We start from the raw sequence: 21,336 nt of genomic DNA, 5'->3' as shown, positions 1-21,336 counted from the left end.
AAGCCAAATGAAAACAGTCATGGCTAAGAACGAGGACTTGGAGGGGTGCTCCCACCGAAATAATATTAGAGTGATTGGAATCCGGGAACAAGCAACTCCTAACAGAATGGAAGACCACGTGGAAGAAATGTGTAGAGACCTATTCGGTGACACGGCTCTCTCTCACCTATTCGTCATTGAAAGGGCCCACAGATTACCAAACACCAAACCGATCCCTGGGGCGCCCCTGCGCCCTATTATTGCCAAGCTGTTAAACTACAAAGACCGAGATACTATCCTGAGGCTGGCAAGGGAGAAAGGGAACCTGCAATACGATGAAGACAAAATACAACTCTTCCCTGACTTCTCTCCAGCAGTTCAAGCCCAAAGAAGATCTTTTACAGCTGTCAAACAACAGCTGTGGGAGAACCAAATCACTCATTCAATGCTCTTCCCTGCAAAACTCGTGTCCAGTTTGAAGGGAGGGTCCACTTCTTCAACTCACCCGAAGAGGCCACCCTATTCCTGGATGAGCGAAGATGCAAAGCCTCAAACAATAGCTGGACAGTCTCTTGGAGGGAGCGAGCCGAAAGAAACTCGCCATGACTGGCAGATGCAGTGCAGGACAAGATATGGCACACAACGCCAAGGATCGGGATTTATCACATAAATAAAAGAAGCGCCTTCCCATGGGAGGTCACTAGCGCCCCACGCGCAGCAGTAACATGTTCACTTCAGGGGGGAGACCGAACAGACCAGTTGGGGGTTGTCAGTGTAAGGCACTGTTCGCTAAAGTTGTTATAGTTACGCACGGGCCGACCCCGGCCCTGCTCTACCCCGTCCCGCTGCATGCTATTCCCGACCCGGCGGACACAATCGTCCCCACAGATGGACCGCTGCTCCTCTACAGATCACTATAGGGCTGCTCTCAGCCCATGTACTGTGAACATAGATGCCATCCGCCTGATTCAAGGTAGCAACGTGGAACATTAGGGGGGGTAACATTCCCGCAAAAACAAGGAAGATCCTGCAGCTCCTCAAACGCCACAAAGTAGACGTGGCAATGGTTCAGGAAACACACCTCACCCTGCAAAAAGAACACCCCTGGGCTCGAAGCTGGGGTTTCCATCGATACTTCTCCTCTTACTCCTTGTATGCTAGAGGAGTGGCCATCCTTATCAACTCTAAAGTTGGCTTCCGCATGAAGAAAGTGGAAAAAGACAGCAAAGGCAGAGGGCTTCTGGTACAGGGCCTCATCTTCCGGGAAAGATGTCACGTTCATAAACTCATACGGCCCCAACATAGACGGAGTGAATAACTTCGATTGGGTCCTCTCATGACTAACACAGACCGAACAGTCAACCATCATCTGGGGCGGCGATCTTAATACGCACCTCGGCCCGCAAAAAGACAAATCACAGGCCAACTCCGTACAGGCCTCCAAGGCGAGCCTTCAAGTGCAAGAGATCTGCAAAGCATATAACCTAGTCGACATATGGAGGCACGGAAACTGGGAGAAACGCAAGTATACATTCTACTCCAAGGTTCACCATTCCAGCTCATGTATAGACTATCTGCTTGTCTCTACGCAAAGTGCGTTTCAATGGGGTTGCTGCCAGATCCTCCATAAGACATTTTCAGACCACGCTAAAGTAACTCTCGAATGCAACCTCCCCACTGCAAAACCAACAGCACCGAACTGGCGCTTTAAACCAGGTGAGCTAACGGACCAAGCTTTCACTGCCGAGCTATGAGAGGAGATCACAAACTTTTTAAACATCAATCAAGACTCAGTCTCCTCGGCGGGGACGTTGTGGGAAACATTAAAGTGCTCCATAAGAGGAGTGTGCATCGCTAAAGAAAACAGAATCCTTAAGACGATACGGCGGGAGTTAGCGACTAGTGAGGAACACCTGAAGGCCCTAGAGCAACAGAGCATGGACACCATCTCCAAACACACCCAAGCAGAACTCAAAGACGAATTGCTTAAATTCAGAGCACTGGCAGAGCGCGAGCTGAAATTCCTACGCCGTGGTCACAGATACGTCAATATGGAGAGGGACAGCATCCTGGAGCGCTCCTCGCCCATTTAATTGCTGCTGATAGAAGACCTACCTTGGTGGAAAGAATAAGCACGCGACAGGGGACACTAGTCCCCACAGAACCAGAAATAACTGACACCTTCCGCACCTTCTATCAAAACCTGCACAGCTCACACTATCCAGATGACCCTGAACATCTTCATACCTGTCTAGCAGACACAGAGCTACACTGGGTGTAACGAGAACTAAGCTAACCACTAAACGACCCCATCACGCAGGAAGAGATCCTAGAAGCGATAAAGAGCCTGCCCAACACTAAAGCCCCCGGCCCTGACAGCCTAATCAGGGAGTTTTACAAAGCATTCACCCCATTAATAGCCCCCTCCTATTGAAAGTCTACGAGGAGGCAGCGGAGTCAGGCGCTCTCCCACAGACCCTGAGGGAAGCAAACGTAATTCTCCTGCATAAAAAAGATAAGCCCCCTGAGGAATGCGGTTCCTACAGGCCGATTTCCCTAATAAACCTTGATAATAAAATTCTGGCCAAAATCCCATCCAACAGGCTAATCCCCTTGATGCCAGCACTGGTGCTCGCGGAACAGGCTGGCTTTGTGCCCGGATGCAACACATCATTTGGCAGCAGGAGAATGTTCGGAGCTATAGCAGCGATAGACCCCACACAACAGGCAGCCGCAATCCTTTTGGATGCCAAGAAGGCCTTTGACTCTGTCGAATGGCCCTTCATGTTTGCGGTACTCCGGCAGCATGGCCTTGGGAACCAGTTCATAAAACTAGTACCTATACTGTACAATAAACCCCAATCAACCATTGTCCTAGGCTCATCGAAGTCTGCGCCTGTCCATATCCGACGTGGGACCAGACAAGGGTACCCACTATCTGCGCTAATATTTGTGCTCGTAATGGAACCGCTGGCCTCTGGCTTGCGTACCCGACACCTCCACATGGGACTCACCATGGGCCCTCATAAAATGGTCAACTCCCTCTACACCCACAACGTAGTGCTATTCATACAAAATACCAATGAGACTCTAAATCATATAATGCACGAGATTATCAAATTTAGTATGGTCTCAGGCTTGAAAATTAATCACTCCAAGTCAATAATGTTTCCCCTAACGCCTTGTACCAGATAATTTACAGACGACTTTAACTTCAAATGGGAATGCGCTCATGTGCGCTATCTTGGGAACCTCTTGTCCCTGAGTCACCGAGATGTCTTCCAGGACAACTACGAGTCCACATTAAAATCACTCCAGGAAAAGGTGACCAGATGGAGGACACTGACGTGACGCTCTGGGGTAGAGTGTCACTGGCTAAGATGGTGATCCTACCAAAACTCCTCTATCTGTTTACAAATATACCACTTCTGCTTCCTCAGCGTTTCCTAGGGAAACTGAAGAGTATCATCATAGAGTTGATCTGGGCCGGCAAGCCCGCAAGGGTGGCCTACTCGACGCTCATACTGCCAACAGCGAATTGCGGGCTCGCACTCCCCGACATGGAACGCTGTTATTGGGCTGCACAGGCACACTTTCTAAGTCACTGGTACTCTACTCATTTTATCAGACCCCACGTCCAGATAGAGCGGGCCCTAGCGTCACCCAATTTACTGCGAGGAGTCATTATTAGTCATCAATCGGTTCCCCACTCCACACTAAATGTAGTGCGGACCACATACGCAATTTGGAAAAAAATTGCCCAGAAATAAGGAGTATCAATCAGATGCTCTCCATTACTACCCATTAGATTCATTCCAGGTATTCCCCTTACGAATGAGAAAGTGTTCCTCCAATGGGCAGACAAAACACAAATACAATCGTTCGGCGATCTTTTTGTCGACGAAACATTTCTACCACCCCAACAGGCCAAGGGGAGAGGCGGTACCTCATCCCTAGATATATTTATATATTTTAGACTGTGTCACGCCGTCCATGCTTTATTCCCCTCATTTCCACGACAACCTCCAACGTGGCCACTACTCCATAGCATAATACAGACACAGGGGGAAGGCAAAGTAATATCAGTGTTATACAGATCCATCCTAACAGACACGACACGAGAAAACCCACGCACGAAAACTACGTGGGAAAAAACACTGCAAACTTCCATCCCCGAGGAAGAGTGGGCATACATTCTCCAGCAAACTCAGAAAGTTGCTTTGAACTCACGGCTCAAACTCATCCACTTTCATTACTTACATCAAACCTACTACCCCAGCCAAAAAGTGCAGGCACAGACCAGACTCTGCAGCGAAGTGCGAGAGGTGTGGACAGCCAGCTGTGGACTTCCTCCACCTTGCCTGGAGCTGTCAGAGACTGTCCAAATTTTGGTCTCAAGTCATCCAAGAAACGGGGCGATAATTGGAGAAGAATTGCCTACAGTTGCACTGCTTTGAATGACTAAACAACTGCCACCTGCAGTGAGGAAACTAGCCAACATCCTATTGGTCCTGGCACACAGAAGGGTGGCTTTGGCCTGGGGTCAAGGCCCTCCCCCCTCAATTACAAACTGGTGAAAAAGATGTGCTCTACTTCCAGGACGTGGAGACCGAATTCATCAAAACGTTGCCTCTTCATGCACGACGCCCGGACATCTGGGGGCCTTATGTAATATACCTGATGAATTCCAAAAGCGATTCCTCAACCTCCTCATCCCCAGGTTGATCATCTGGCCGACACTGCCGAGTGGACATCTTAAGAGTAATCCTGAGTGTGAACAATGTGAGGCACTTCAGAATATTATCAGGATATAATTACCCGGACCGATGGGGTTATGATATGGGTGTGTACCCGAATGGGTAAAGCACACAGGCAATTATTACTATTTAGATAACTTTGTTAATAAGCGTCTGAAGGGATCAGACTTTAACTGAAAGAACACTGGAATCTTGTGTTGTAGCTAGCGAGGAGTTAGACGGGAGCGGGGGCGTGGGGATTTCACGGTGCAAGTTATTTAGCCCACTGTTGGGCAGACGGAATTTTCAATTCGTATTTGTTTTCTTTGTTTTCTTTTTCTATGTTGATAAAACATAAATAAAGTGTTAAAAAAAGCAACAGTGGTGTCTCTGGGTACTTGTTTAGACACCCTTGTAACAAATCCGGGGGAGCTTAAAAGACTACTTAGGGAAGACATCTGGATTTGGACATCAAAGGGGGTTATTCGCTCCAATCCCACTTTAAGAATGAAATTAAAGCCTTTAACGCTGTACCTGAAGCAATTTCTTTGCAAACGCTATAGACAACAGTTTATGAGATTTTGTTTTAATATATTGCCTACGAGGCAAATATTGAAGATATATGGCCAGGTGCCGGACACAACTTGTAGATTTTTGTTTTGCACGGGATTAACTACCATGCATTCCCGCCGCATAGGCAGGCTAATTGAAAATAGATACTTGGGGAGGCAGAATTTATATGGGCCTGGAGTTTTACAGGTGAAACCTACCTCCTTTATTTTCGGGACAATCCAGTTTTAGGAAGTCTGTCTAGAACTGAAGAACTTTGGCAAGGGGGACCCTTTTAGAATTAACAGGGCATAGTTACTCTACAAATCATCTCTATTGGCCTTTTTCCTGGGCTAGAAGTAAGAGATGGAATGGGAGAAGTTCAAGAGTGGAAATCAAGGGACAAGCTGCTGTTTTCTTTTAATTACAAATTAATTGTGATTTTATTGATGTTCTGGGGTTTTATTGGAAGGTAAATATGGAAGAATGTTTGTTTTCTTTGTTGTCCTTTAGAGATAAAGGTTTGTAGTAAAGCATATATCTGTTAATACAAATAATTAATAGAGGTCAAGGATGGGTGGGTTTATTGCAAAGTTGGGGTCTGGATCTTGACCATTTCAGACACAATATTTTCAGTGAAACACTCATATCCCGGAGGCGAGGTAATTCCTATACAATGTTGGACTAGCTGGGGTATCCAGCGTTGCCTGGGTCCTGATCGAGGGGTGTTTTATGTGCCCTGGACGATGATGCTCTTGTCGGCAAGTCTTTCTTCAGTTTGCTCTGGTGTCTCATGTGCCCTGGAGGATGTTGCTCTGGTCCTCTTGTTGGCAAGTCTTGCTTCAGTTTGCTCTGGCATCTCATTTGCCCTAGAGAAAGTTGCTCTTGTCCTCTGGTTGGCAAGTCGTGCTGCTGTTTGTTGTTTTTCAGAAGCTCTTGATATTGATTTTAGGTTTTCATCATATGGAGCTTTTTAGAGCGATGTTCGTTTGTTGTGCAGCATGTTTCAGTCACTCAATGGCTTCAGCACATTTTGAGAAAAATTCCAAAAAAGATTGGTTGATTGTGCTCTCTTCTTATGAATGAACTTAAGTAAACTGTAGCCTTGCCATTTCCCATATTTGGAGTGGTGTGATAAAAAAATATTTTTGAAATTCCCATTAAAAATACTTTAATAAACAGTTTTGAACTGTATACACTAGTAATACACTTCAAAGGAATAACCAGCACATTGAATATTTTGCTTCAGACACTTTTACCAAATGTTGCCTCCTTCTAGTACCTACTGTAGTGAATCGGGTATCAGTAAATGAGGGGGCCTATGGAGTGCATTTTCTGTATCCAAACATAAACTACAATCTTGCCCCAGACAAATGAGGAATCCATGCAAAATTTGGTGGCAGTGGGTTCAACGGTGTGGATTTTTATAGCCGGATAAACATACACACATACATACATTCAGCTTTATATATAAAGATGACCTTTTCCTATCCAACAGATCAATGATAAAAAAGCTCTACCTTTTATCTATCTTTTGAGGTTCCAAGCGATCAACCCTATTTATTTATATACAGACAGATTGCAAAGTAAAATGTTTCTAGCTGTTCTTATTTATTGATAAATGGCTCTTACAGTGTTCTTTAATGGTTTGTAGTTGGAGTAATCATGCTTTGCACTTCTTCAATGTACAAACAATAATTAGAACAATAAATTAATGCCTCGTTACGGTAACTGGCATTACCTTGGTAGGAGACAAGATCACCACTTACATTGTTACAATACCTCTATAATTTAAGCTAAAAGAGAAAAAAAGAGCAACTTTTAGAAAACTCAGGAAAGATTTAGCTATGTATAACATGAAATGAATGTTTGCTATGGAAAAGATCATACAATAACATCTTAATTACTGCCAAAGATAACAGCATATGATGTTAATACATGATATTTAACAAATTCTAAGTACATAGGAATATAATAAGGCCTACACAATACAGAACAAGGCGTAGGCTCTAAGTCAGTTACTTATATTGAAGAACCTGATTGGGTCTCACATTTTCAATGGACCTATGCCTACTCGGCTGTAACAGATAGTGAACACTTTGTAAGAAGGCAAGACCTAGCTAGATGGAACACCTACTTCACAAGGGAGGACATTTTAGATTGTATTCAATTGACCAAGAAGTGAAGAGCACCTGGGCCAGATTCACTTGCTCCTATTACCATTAAACACAATAAAGAGCTATGATCAAATGTACTGGAAATATCTTATGTTATTCCGCCTTCTTGGCATTGTACCTATGTTATTCCCTCTTTAAAAAAGGAGACCGATGTGATCCGGCCAAATATCGAATAATGGCATTTCTAGATGCTGTTAATAACATTTTGCATATTTGCTCCTTAAGTATCTGGCAATATTTACAACATGAATTCTGTCAAAATTCCAGTAGGATTCTGAAAAGTAATGGCACCCACCCTGAATGGGCTAATTCTGACCGTTCTTTAGACAAGTGCTCAGGCAAAATATGGAAAAACAATCTATTTCACCTCAATTGATTTGTTGAGTGCGTTCAACAGGGTTAACAGAGACATTTTACGGTGGAATCTAAAAAGGTGCTGCATCCCAGAAGGCCTCTTGAGGCTAATAATGCTGCTACATGAAAACACCAAGATACAAGTTAAACTCAATAAGGAGGGCTCACTTTCTTGTCTGATTGATACACATTTTGGGTTATGACAGGGGAATATTTTGACTTTTTAACTTATATTTAGCAGAAATTAAGGAACTATTGGACAACTTAAATTGTTTCCCAGTAAAATTGGGCAATATATTAATACACTGGCTAGCCTGAGGGGATGACCTGCTACTCTTTGATTTGACCCTAATGACTCTATGATGGAAATTACACACTTTGCAGCGTTTGCCTCTCGAAACAACCTGATAGTCAAATGCAGTAAAATCAAAGGCTATTATCAAAAATCTTGAAGACCCTGAGCTGATTGATCTGCGACATCAAGTTTGGGAGAGTTTTGTCTTTTCCCTATATAGGCTTTTGAATTTTGAATGTCTCTTCGTTAAGATGTGTAAAAGAAAATATTAGTGAAAAAATAAAACCCATGTTTGGCCAAATGAAACAGATATACAATTGCCTCTGTAAATTCTCATGGACATCAATATTACATTTGTATTAATTGAAACTTGTGCTCAACATATGTTACAGTCTAGATGTAGTTATCCACAATCTTGGACCTTTCCTTAATACTTTGGAATGCCTGTTATAGAAATAAAACTCTAGCTCTTCCAAAGGGAGCCCATAATTGTATTGTAAAACACAAATTTGGTTCAACTACTATTAAAACAATTTTACAATGGAAAGAATGTTCTCTACTTGTTAAAAACATATCATTCCACAACTATTCTCTTTTTGTCAATCTAAAAAGACTGTAGAGGCCGAATCTATCCCGTCGCCTACTCGTTTTGTGAATGATCAAGTCACCTTCCTAAAGGGCATGGTGGATTTAATGCACAATCCATGCTTTACAGGAAAGATTGGAGAATCACAGTAGAAAAATGTTCTGAATACCCCATATATTCTGAGTATTCAAAAATGTTAAGGAAAAGGTGCAAACTGCAAAATACATATCTTTATTTCCGTGTAGCAAAATGAAAACTGCATACATTAGATTTAAATTTAACTTAATTGCCACATTAGAGATTCTGGTCCCAAGAATGGCTTTTAGAAAATCTGAAAGAATGTGCCGTATATGTAAGTGTAAGTGTAAGAATATTGTTGAACTACTTAAACATTTGGTTATCTATTGTCCAAGCCTGGAAAATCTGAGAATCATTTGTTTTTATAAATTTCACAACTTTAAATACTTGGCAGGCAGCTGGGGCAGGTCTTTGGGATAGATATACTTTGAGAGAATAGCTTACTTGTGATACACTTATTGAAATTCTTACAAGAATTAAATGACATTTTGGGTGATGGATGGACCACTGAACATGTGCCATGATTTAATTCAATTTTAGCATTATTGTTTTATTTTTCTACTTCTAAGTGATCGTATTTTTCACACGTGTGTTGTGTATGAGTGGTGCAAAGTGCATTTTTCGATTTCTGTATTGTGAAAGGTTTGAAATTTAAACCAAAACACAATTAAATTAAAAACAAAATTAAATTAAATACAAAGGACTGAAAACTCTATCACAATCTAATGGCTTCTAAGGTCAGTGCCCTATAAGCAAATCCATAACCTAAATCCATGGCTGAATAATACAGGTACAATTGTTGAAATCCTACTGGATTCGTCCCTTCTATCACAAGTGTGTATATGGGTTCCCTTATCCTGGCTATGAGAAATACAAGGAGAAGGAAGGGTTTTTCTCAGACTTGTATCACACCATGATTCAGTGTTATCCCACACACCATAGGGCATGTATGAGCCATCCGGAAAAAAAAACATCATGGACACTCTTGCTTTTCAAAGACCATGGCAAAGAAAATATGCTATAGAAATGATACTGAAAGTCAAATTCAAGATCAAAAATATAGAAACACTAATACAAATAAAATGTGGAGAAAAAAAGGCAGTGCCGATAAAAAATTCAATTTGCTATGCTTCTAGCCCCATCTGTTCTCGTCCAAGTATTCAGTAGTCCTGTCTAGCTCTGCCTGCCTGCATGGAATCTGCTCTCCAGCAGTTTTGTGAAGCTCTGTGTAACAACTACTCTTTAGAGCTTACTATATAGGGTTAACTCAGGCTTACCTAACACCAAAGTTTTATTAGCACCAATCCTAGTCTTTTAGTGCCATTGTATCTTTTTGACGAGCCAGCTGTTATGGCTTATCGTTTAGAATTGACTATTATGTAAACAATGACATTACGAGTTTGGTGGTGCAGTACAAAAGTGGTAGTACTTCAGTTACCACTGCTTCTTTTGCAGTAATGAAATTACTGCAGTTATATCGCACCACTGAATTCCATGTATGAAGGTAAAGTGGAGGATTCAACTTTAGAAAAATTCTGGTGGTAACTCCTCCATTTTTCTTCCATAATTGTAAGATTTACCAGACGATATTGACACTTGCTGTAAATCTGACAAAACATCCCCATGGGCTTCCATGGACTACAAAATCGGGTATGTACACTACCGTACGCACAGTAATGCCACTTGACCGAGTGGCAGTAACGATAAATGAGTTTGTCAGTAAATCAGCAGATTTACCACCCATTTACCACGAGCTTGTGTTCAATTAAAGAAACTTCACACTGAGAAAAAGGCAGCAGGCTTGTGAGTGCGTGTGTGTTTGTGTGTGTGTCTGTGTGTGTATGTGAATGTGCATAGTCGGTATGTGTGTGACTGCTTTGCTTACAAATATTTACTGCATCGAGGGAGCACATTTTCTTGCATATCAAAAACAGGTCATCTAAACCATATTCCGAACATTTGGTGAACGTTGTGTTTTTCAAAACAATGCGAAGGCCTCTGGATTCAAAGGCACCGTGAGTGGTTTGGAAATAGTACTTCAGAGGAATAACAGAATAGCAAACTCCAATCAGTCTGTGAGCAGTATGAAGGTTACAAGAAATTAAATGAAATATGTAGAATCCAAAACTAACATGAATACTTAGCTTAAGTGTATGAGCAGTTCACACACTGTTCACATTTGAAGGTATAACATTTATAACAGGATCGTTCATTATAAGAACCAGGATCATCCTGATTTGGACAATAAACTGACCCTACTGTGAATTAAATCCCATTCAAGAGCTGGAACTAAGCAAGAGCCCATCGCCCAGACTTATCTGAGATGGATCTTAAAATCCTAACCATGGTGTCATAAAAGCAACCCCATTAAAACTATTGCCCTTTCAGTAAAACCCTATCTTAGCATTTAAGATGGTTCTCTCGTAGACAGGCTATGGCAGTCTGCCAAAGGCACAAAAACATTCCAACTAATTATGCTAACATGCGCCATGATGGTCTAACAATTCTTTGACATGTGCTCAATCTCAGTGGTATGGCCCTAAGCCTTCCTCCAACACCCTCTCTCACCACAATTCCCACCCACCACTGGACCCCCACCCATGCCTCCATTACAAAATCCTCTGTCGAGCAAAATGTTATCGCACCAGAAGTTAGCCCGACTGGTTCTTGCTAAGTCCCTAAAATTCTCATAAATTCATTTCAGAGAAAAAGGTGACACATGCATATGTCCAGAATTTTCAAGCCTAAGATCAATGTATACAGTTCACATCATGTGCAAATGAGGCATTGAAGAGTTTTAAGTGAAGAAAAATGCAATAATTGGACTAAAAGAGGCTTTAAGAGTCTTGAAGTGTAAACATAGACATCAACAAACCCAAAGATGTAACAGCTTAGGAAGAAAATGTCCTATTCTGCCAGATAAGATGTAACCTGGTCGGCTTTTGGCATAAAACACTATGGGCCTCATTACGACCCAGGCGGTAAGTTACCGCCTGGGCCGTGACTTTACCACCATGGCGTAAACTACGTTTACGCCATGGTGGTTGGCGGACTTACCGCCCCATTCCGACCTTGGCGGGGCGGTAAGTCCCCAATCCCCATTTACCCTTCCCCATTCCCATTTTTGCCCCATAGGGCATAATGGGAGTGGGGAAGGCGTTAATTACGCCACCGTAAATTACGGTGGCGTAATTAACTCCATGGTCCCTTAGCGCCATGGATTTTAACACCTGCTAAAAGCAGGTGTTAAAAGCACCATGGCGCTAGGGGACCTCGTAATTGGCGGTAAGGGGTCGGCGCAGCTAACGCTGGCGTAGACCCCTTACCGCCAGGGTCGTAATGAGGCCCTATGGGCCTCATCTAGAGTTGGGCGGTAACGCCGGCGCTATTACCGCCAGCGCTATTAGCCCTACTGCCAAACCCTGTGGCGCTGTTAGTGCCGGATCACGGGTTTGGTGGAACGGTTAGTGCTCATTCCCCATTGGGCCCATTCGGGAATTCCTCATTCCCCATTGGGCCCAATGGGGAAAATTTGCACTTTTACCGCCGGTGGATTACCCGCCAGCGGTAATAGGGCCAAAAATTGGCTCAGAGCTGGGGAGAAATCCGTCAAGGCCATGATCTGGCAGACCCTTAAATGCAGCGGTAATAGCGCTACCGCCGCATTTAAGGATTACCGCCAGACTCGTGATGCTGCCCAATATCTCTTGTTTTTCAGGTAATTTATTGTAGATTTCAATTCCAATGTCCTCCCGGTAGTCAGTGGCTCTCGCACTGTAACACAAAAGAAGGGAAAGGAAGTGTGGCTATGATATTTGACCTAGCCTTTGCCATCTACAATAATCTTTCATCAACAGGTATGTCAAAAGGTTCACAATGATTCAAAAGAGTTTCTCTTGTTCATGGTCTTTCTTTCTGGGGACCCTTTGCACCTTCTGCACACCCTTGCCTAAGTCAACTCCAAAGTCCACTCTCGTCAGTGTCTCACTGATAAGTATGATATCAAATTGTTTCAAGTTTGTATCTCGATCTTAGATGTCTTTCAGAATGTCAGAAAAGTGAACAGGCTTCCTACATGCCTTGGTTTCAGATCACTCCACAGGAATCGGCAACTGTTCAAAATGCTGCATTAAGTGGCAAATGCCTGGTGGTTGTTAACAAACAACAGCTTCTACATTTTTGATTCCAGTGTCATAACTAGATGCCGTTTTTTGTACTTTCTTCTTGAATTTGAATGATCAACAACGATTCAGCGGCTTGAAGGTAAGCGTGCATTGCCTGCTGCATTGGAACGAGCTATTTGTGGCTCACATGGATAGAAACAAAGATTATGTTTTCGAGTGGCCCCGGGATGCCAGTTTCTTTATACTGGGGCTGATAAATGTTATATTCATAGGTTGCCGTCCATGCACTTTTCACATTACTGCGCATTTACTTTTGCATGGCAGTGTTTTAGTGTACAGATGATAGATAGGTTGCCGTCCATGCACTTTTCACATTATTGTGCATTTACTTTTGCATGGCAGTGTTTAAGTGCACAGATGGCAATGGATGTAGGTAACGTGTAGTGAAGGACATGTGAACACATGCATCTTTTGCCTATACATGTGCTCAGAACTGTTTGAACACAACACTGCATGAAAACATACTCTTTATTTGACTTAAGATGGCTGCAAAACCTTCTGCATTACGGCCGGCACATCGTTTTAATGTTCAAGCTATATCTCTATTCCAAAATGAAACAAGGGTTGGCAATTCAGGAAACAGTGTTGATTCTTGTATTACTACCATACTAGCATTACATACTATACATACAATGAAACCTGCATCACTGAAAACTGGTTTCACCCATTGTTTTGGATTGTTGTTAATCTGTTAATAGTAAGGGTGTACCGATCTTCAGCTTTGAGTAAGTATTGGGCAGAATTCCAGCTAAAAATTAGCTATTAGGCTACCGCTGAACACTGTCTTACTATTTGGCTACAGGCAAATATTTTATCTTTTCATTTTAATGCAATCTAACAACTCTGACATTCAAATCTGGTGACTGCAAAATGAAATGTAATTAAACATTGTTTGAAATCATTCCTGATTAAATATAACACTAATGAGTGAACAAGCCCATATTAGCTGTCTGAAGTGTATTTCATGGAATACAAGGGGGGGAAACGCACCAATTTGCGAATATCGATACAGTGTGTATGTTAAAAGACAATAATTGCTTCTTCCTCCAAGAAACCTCTTTGTTAGTGAATCCTTTTGTAGATGGTTTTGAAATCTGCTCACAATTAGCCAAACCCAGTAAGGGGGTAGACCATCTGGAGGACTACTTATTGGCCTTAAGTATACTCTTGGACTCACAACTACGATGAGACCTGGTTTGCCCCTGGGAATATTGGCCGTAAAGGTCTCCTCAAGAGAGGGCTGGATGGATATTTTGTTTATCAATGTCTACTGGCATCCAGGGATAGCCCTACTATGGCCTTTTTTGGAAAAGATCACAAAAATAATATTAGCTTGGAAAATAACAAAAATGTATGGGAAAGTGATCCTTGCCGGGGACCTAAATTCAGATTGTTCTATCACATCTGTCTGAAGAAGATTGTGGGGACCTAGGAGAGGATATGGTGGATCTTTCACATAGGGGCCAGAAATATCAATGGGGTAGCCTATGGAATCCCTCCCTCAAATCTGTGGGCCTTGTGTATCATTTGATCTGGCCTGCCCATTACAACCAACTTGGCGGAGGTGAGAGAGTACATCAACCATAGATTGTATCTTTGTAGATGAGTCTCTTGTGCCATTATCATCTGATGTTTCTGTGAATCCCAACAACTGGAGTGATCATGGTACTTTGAATGTTTACTTCTCGCTCCCGCTCAATAAGATTATTACAGGCGGAGGTGTCAATCTTAAGACTTTGAGACAAGGTAGAGGTATCCGATGGTCACCTGCTAATATAGAAGTTCTTAATGGAGAATTGATGCACATCCTGAATAACACTCCCTACCTTTGGAAACAGGAGATATTTAATGTACCACAATTTGATAGCTTCCTGAAAGATCTACATGGAAGGGCGTATGATTATTTAAGAAAGGACCTCCCGAAAAGAAAGCATATACACATTTTTGATGAAGGGGTGGCTAAAGAAAAGTCCCATATGTTGAAGATGCTCAGAGCAATACGCAAATCTAACATTGACCAATTAGATAAACATGTGAGTATTAGTGTCACTTCTGGTTCTGATACAAAAGAGATTAAGTATTGGTTCGAACCACTTGCATCTCGGAACTTCATATAAAGGTCATTGAAACATAAAATACGACTCGTCTTCGTATAATTAGCAAAAGCGTCATTTGGAAAAGAAACCAGTGCCTTAATGAGATGTGAACATAGCTATTGTCAATATTCCCAAGAGAAATGTAGTGCCTTTTCATGTCTTGAGTAGAGAAAATCAAGATAGCATTTCATACCCAGTACAGTTTTTAGAGACATGTATTTAGGCAACAGATGACGGCAATGGCATAGATTTGATTTGTCTTTTGAGACCCAATCCTTTAAAGAATTCCTTAAAATGGTTCTAGAAAGTGTACTAGATCTGAAAGGTTCATGCCATAGAGCTTACAGGCCTCGTAAAACAGGTGTCTAGCAAATTTAAACCAGGGCAATGAATGTCCTCCATGCAACCGTGGAATGTCATGGATGCCCACTCTATAGAGGTTTAAAGCTTCTGAGTTCCAAATCTTTAGCCAAAAATTCAAAGGTTCCAGCATTATTGCATATCTAGCCTCAGTTGTGCCTAGTTCCGAAGCTACAGGGGGAAGGTGCACGAAAAGGTAAGCCTATTAAGCGCTTTAGAGTTTATTCTCAGCCACCTGTATTTTTTTACATGGGCATAACCCAATCATTCTGCCCCAAACGTGATAGCTGGGAAAGTTTTGAGAAATGTATTGTTGTAAGGCATTTGATATCGATTTGCCCCCAAAACGAGATAAAAAAAAACTAGCAACATCCCTGCGCCGTTTGTCTGCTATTAAGTTGCTTTGTTCTATCTGGGATGTACATTTTAGTTGAGTAGCTCCCAAATATCCAAAAGCCGAAACAGTATGGATTAAAGGTTGTTGAGGTGGAATTTTGGCGGGGGTCGAATGCTGAGACCTGCGCATTGGCATATCATAACATTTGTTTTGTATATGTCGATAGCCAGCCCTTTGTCTCTGTAAATGGCCGAGAACGCAGAGAGTTGATGTTGTAAGCCAGATGGGGTTTTGGATAAAAGTTGAGCATCATGGGAAAACAGAAGCAAACTCCATTTGTTATTACCTAAAGTTGGGGTAATAAGTGAAAGTCCCTTTATCACTTTTCCAAAAAGAAAAAAATAACTTTAGAAAGACCGCTCTGACACTGCTCTGAGCAATCTTTCTTAAGTGCTCTGTCACGCCCCTGGCTCCACATGAGTGTGCACTGGTACTGGCTGGGCGGAAGTGAAAAGGTAAGAACGTGTGTGTGTGTGTGTATCTGTTTTGGGGAAATGTTTGGGTTAAGGAGAGGGGTTGGGGGAAGATGTGTGTTCATATTTTGAAGTCTGTGTGGGTGCGAGGTGGGGGAGCGAGTGCGTGTTTGTGCTTGTTTGTGTTAGAGTAGGGGGTGAAGAGGACTGAATGTGCAGCGAAATGTTGGAGGTTCACGGCTGAACTTCCCTGATTTAACAGACATTCCCACTAGCATGCAAGGGTGGGTGGGGGGATTGACAATAAGGGGGTGGATCAGTGGTAAAACTCCCCGGAATCATGATATTTTTGAAAATTGAGCACCGCAGCAAATTGGCTGGAAAAGAAAACAGACTTTTTTGGATGTCGCATTCAATATTTGAAAATATCACATAGAACCCCTGCTGGTGCATCTGTAGCTAAGGTGTTCATTGTGATAGCAATGTGTTAAGTAGAAGAAGACTCAATCCAGTTAAGTGTTCATCAGCTTTATTTGAAGTACAGCAGTATGAGGCCTTCCTGCAACAGTCCTGCATGACTGACACAATTGCTGAGGTGGGCTGCTTTATACCACTTGATAGAACCCCCATCCTAGATGCCATATCCTAAGTGATAGTGAAAACATTCTGGGATGCCTGGTAACACAATACACATATGATGAGCTGACATTCTGAGTTGCCTGGCAACTTAGTAAACACATGCACCTGCAGCAACCTAAAAGATGCAGGCTATTAAATGATGCTGCCACCTATCGCTGATACCTTCACCAGTGCTTCCCCCAGACAGACTCTCACTGACATCCTCTTTGTCGTCCTCTCTCCAGACCTATGGACCCTTCATATTGTCTCTGTTCTCTCTCCTTTCTCCTCCTCTCCTATTAACGGTGGTAATAAGTGGGAGGTACTGTTGGCCCCCTTTCACTTCTCCAAGACCATCATTAATGTGTATCTGAACAGCACCGTCTTGTTTCAGGGCCCTCAGACAAATACCCTCCTTTTTGATAGGCGTTTCCACATCTTATCAACTTCCTCCCTTGTCCTACTACTCTTTCCGCTACCTCTCTGGTACCCTCATCTTCCTCCTCTGCCCACCCTCAGGGCCCTCTCACATCTCCGCAGTGTCTACCTCAAACCTGTACCCCTCCATGGAAGTCTTTCAAATGTGGCAACATGCTCATCATTGCTACTATCAACTCTTGTTCTGCCGTCAAACACTCATCTGTCATTTGTCACCTCCTCGAAGAACTCAACCTAGATTTCCTCGCTTTCACCGAGACATGATTTATGGCCAGCTCTGTCATGAGTTTTGACACTCTCCACCTTGTGGGCTACAAGATCCTCTCTGAACCCAGAACCAACTGTCCTGGAGGTGGAGTAGCTCTGATCTTTCCGGAGTGGGTCCAGGCCTCTGCCATCCCTACGCAGGCCTACTCCTCCTTTGAATGCCTGATCTGCAGGCTCTCTGTCTCTCCTGGCCTCTCTCTAACTGTACCCACCATCTGCAGGCCTCCTGGACAGGCCACCCTCTTCCTCTCTGAATGGGCTGACCTCTCCTCTTCTCTCATTGGTATAAGGTAATATTGTCACCACAAATAATGTCGCCATACATATAATCACCGGGAAACAGCATAGGTGACATTATTTGTAGGGACAATAAATGGGGTAAGTGAGAGCAGGGTTTGCAGGGGTGTCCCCAGCAGGTTCCATATTTTAATGTTGCAGCAAAAAACATTTACTCATGGAACCCTCTCCTTGCCTCACTTCTGAACTTCTCCTCCTCCGAGATCTCACCATCCACCCGATGCTTCTAATCCCTCCTCTTGGCTTTTCCGCAACCTCTAGGACATTCTCTCTCTCTTTCCATTCTGCCCTCTGGACCGACACACTCTGCTGGACATACTTTGGATGGTCTCATCACCACCCCCCCAGCACTGCCATTTACCTTCTCGGTCATTTGGCCCATGAAGCGTGTGCCAGTGGATGCCTTTGCCTCTACTTTCTCTGCTCCTCCTACTCCTGTGGGTGACTTACACACTAACACAGACCTTTTCAATCTGCATTTTTCTATTTCCAACACCCTGGACATCCTTGCCCCTGTCATGAGAATATGGCTGAAGCCTGCCTCCAAGTGCAGCTCTTGGTATGATTTGACCTTGCCATCCTGAAACGCAAGTGCAGGGTGGCTGAGAGGAAGTGAAGGGCTTTGGGAAAATCCTCTGACAAACTGGCCTACCGCCTGCTCTAAAGGCAATACAGACTCTCTGTCCGTTCTGTTCAAGAAGAGAGCACACATTCAAGCCCGTGTCTCTGCGGCCTCTAACAACATGGCCAAACTCTTTAAAATCTGTTAGGAACTGGCCAATCCTGTTGCAGTCTCTGCCTCACCTGTTCCTTTCCAGGCCCTCTGTATGGCTCTAGCTTCTCAATTCTCTGCTAAAACTCAGGACATCCTGTCCTCTATCTCCTCTTCCTCTCTTAGCCCCCATTTGGCCGCCGCTCCCTCTCCTCCTCCTTTCTCCTCTTTCTCCCTGACAAAACCTGACAAGGTTTCTGGACAAGTCCAATCTATGAAACTGTCATGCAAACAGGTGCTCCCCTGCTCATCCAGAACCATCAAACACCATATTGACACCCTTGCTCCAGCTTTGGCCGATTTCTGTAATTACTCTTCCTCTTTCCCCTCTACCCTTAGGCACTCCCTTGTGCACCCCCTTCTCAAGAATTTGTCTGCCAATCCTACCTGCTCGCAATGTATCGTCCAATATCCATCACCGCTTTCCTGGGCAAACTCTTGGAAAAGCTGGCCATCTCCCAGCTTATTCTCTACACTGAATCCGTTGGTTGTCTCCATGACCATCATTCTGGCTTCAGAGCTGCCAGAGGCCCGGAAACTGCTCTCCTGAACACCTTTGAAGATCTGCTCTCAAACCTTGATTCTGGCGTTCCTTCTGTCCTTATCCTCCTTGATCTTTCCTCTGCTTTTGACACGGTCAACCATGCCATCCTGATCAATCGACTCGGTGAGAACCTGGGCATCATAGATCAGGCCCTGTAGGGGCTGACCTCCTTCCTCTTGGATCCCCCCTCCCAAATCCAACTTTGTCCCTTTCTCTCTGTCAACTCTATCTCTACCTGTGGTGTTCCCTAGGGCTCTATCCTCTCACTCTGGTTTTTCAACCAATAATGTTGCTGTATTTGTGCTTATTTGTACTTAGCATGTTAGATGCTGCTTACTGTGAAATGTAGTATGAAAATGTTAGCAATTATATTTTCGTGAGTGCAGGTGCATTTTTTGAAAGTGCATATTATTACTATTTATATTGTATAGATGGCTTGTCCTTTCAATTTCACACATTTCTCAAGAATGAGAAACAGTCTGAAAGACTGGTCTACTCTGGATATCCCTTTGCAGACCAGTCTATCCTAACACTGAAAGTGTGAGGGAGGACAGGGTGATAGAGAGCATTAAATATGTTGGTGCTATTGGATGGAGGGTTGAACAGTGAGAGACAGAAATATCTACAGAGCATTCAATTCCCTGTTTATGGTGGGAAGGAGGTGGCATAAGTGGACATAGATCACGATTTGGTGGAACTGAGCAACAGCCTAACAGGCAAGTGCTTTCTTAGAGTTTGTAGGGTTCGGGCAGACTCACATGCCAGACCTTTTTACAAGTGATTCCGCGTGCTCCAACCCTAGCTCCCTCTCTGGGAGACTCTAGTGCCATGTTTAGCGTATATGGTAGGTTGTCCCATTTTTTAAAATAGTAGGGGGATGGTGTCATCTTACCTCAGATGTACCCTTGCCTTGTATCCTGCATGAGCAGATCGAAACCATTAACACATTACAGTATGAGCTCCAAGAAAGATTTGAAATTCACTTTCCACATAAGCTACTTTGTGACATGCAAAAGAGTGCACTAGGTGTGATTGTCAATGGCAGTTGTGAATTGCAGTATCCATATTGTTCAATGAAACCTAACACTTTGCCTTCGTGAAGCTTGCTGCTTTGAGTAGCACTGATTTTGCATATGCAACATGTTTCCGTACAAATGGTCCCTGCTTTTCGGTTAATATGTTCTTTTGCTGGATTGCGCTCAATAAATAAGCATTAGATGCTGATTAAAATAAAGAGAAATACTTTAAACATGGGAACATATTTCAAATAGTACTTTAATGGTGAAACTGTATTTTTCAAGTTTAGATCATGGTTTATTAAATAAAACAACTATTTGACTTCATATTCTAATATACTATATATGCTATTCGCAACACCCCTACTTAATAGTGGTTTGTGTTTGGTATGAATAATGTTGCTGTATTTGTGCTTATTTGTACTTAGCATGTTAGATGCTGCTTACTGTGAAATGTAGTATGAAAATGTTAGCAATTATATTTTCGTGAGTGCAGGTGCATTTTTTGAAAGTGCATATTATTACTATTTATATTGTAATAGTGTGTGTCTTTAGAATGAACTGTAGGTGAACTGTAGGTCTACTATGTACGTTGCTTTGTATTTGGTGTACGTTGAGTTTATGTCACTAGTTTACTTTTAATTTATGATGGCGAATTAAGGTTTCAACAATTCTGGTTTTGTTTTATGTATAGCATGTACATTTATGCTGAACCTTAACACTGGAATTCCCAAAGTTTGAAGAACTTAAGTTGTTATAGGCAGTAACAGTAACTCTTGTTATTCTTATAATAAAATCCCCTGATCTATTTTTTGTTGTGGGAGGACTGTACAATTATTTGCACAATACTTCTGTTTAAAAATATTTAGTTTTAAGATTCCATTTACAGTATCTATATAGCTTACAAGTATTAAAATTAAGTAATCTGTATGAAGTTCTTTAATTCGTTTTTCTAACACCTGAACTGTGAAATAAAATTATATTTTCATAGAGCACATGTTTGTTTTGAATCATATAACAAAAATAACTGGCAGTGGTATAGTGATATAGTAGTGAGGATAAACAACTAGTGAATAACAATGGGACTGACTCGTTGGAAGAATAAATGTGAGACCTACCTTGAAAACTGTGACATCACACTGGACCTAATGATATCCGATCCAAGTAAAGTGAAAAAAAA

The sequence above is a fragment of the Ambystoma mexicanum genome, chromosome 5q, assembly GCF_040938575.1.
Source record: "Ambystoma mexicanum isolate Mex_15411 chromosome 5q, UKY_AmexF1_1, whole genome shotgun sequence".
NCBI classification, from domain to species: domain Eukaryota; kingdom Metazoa; phylum Chordata; class Amphibia; order Caudata; family Ambystomatidae; genus Ambystoma; species Ambystoma mexicanum.
This window is presented reverse-complemented; position numbering follows the sequence as displayed.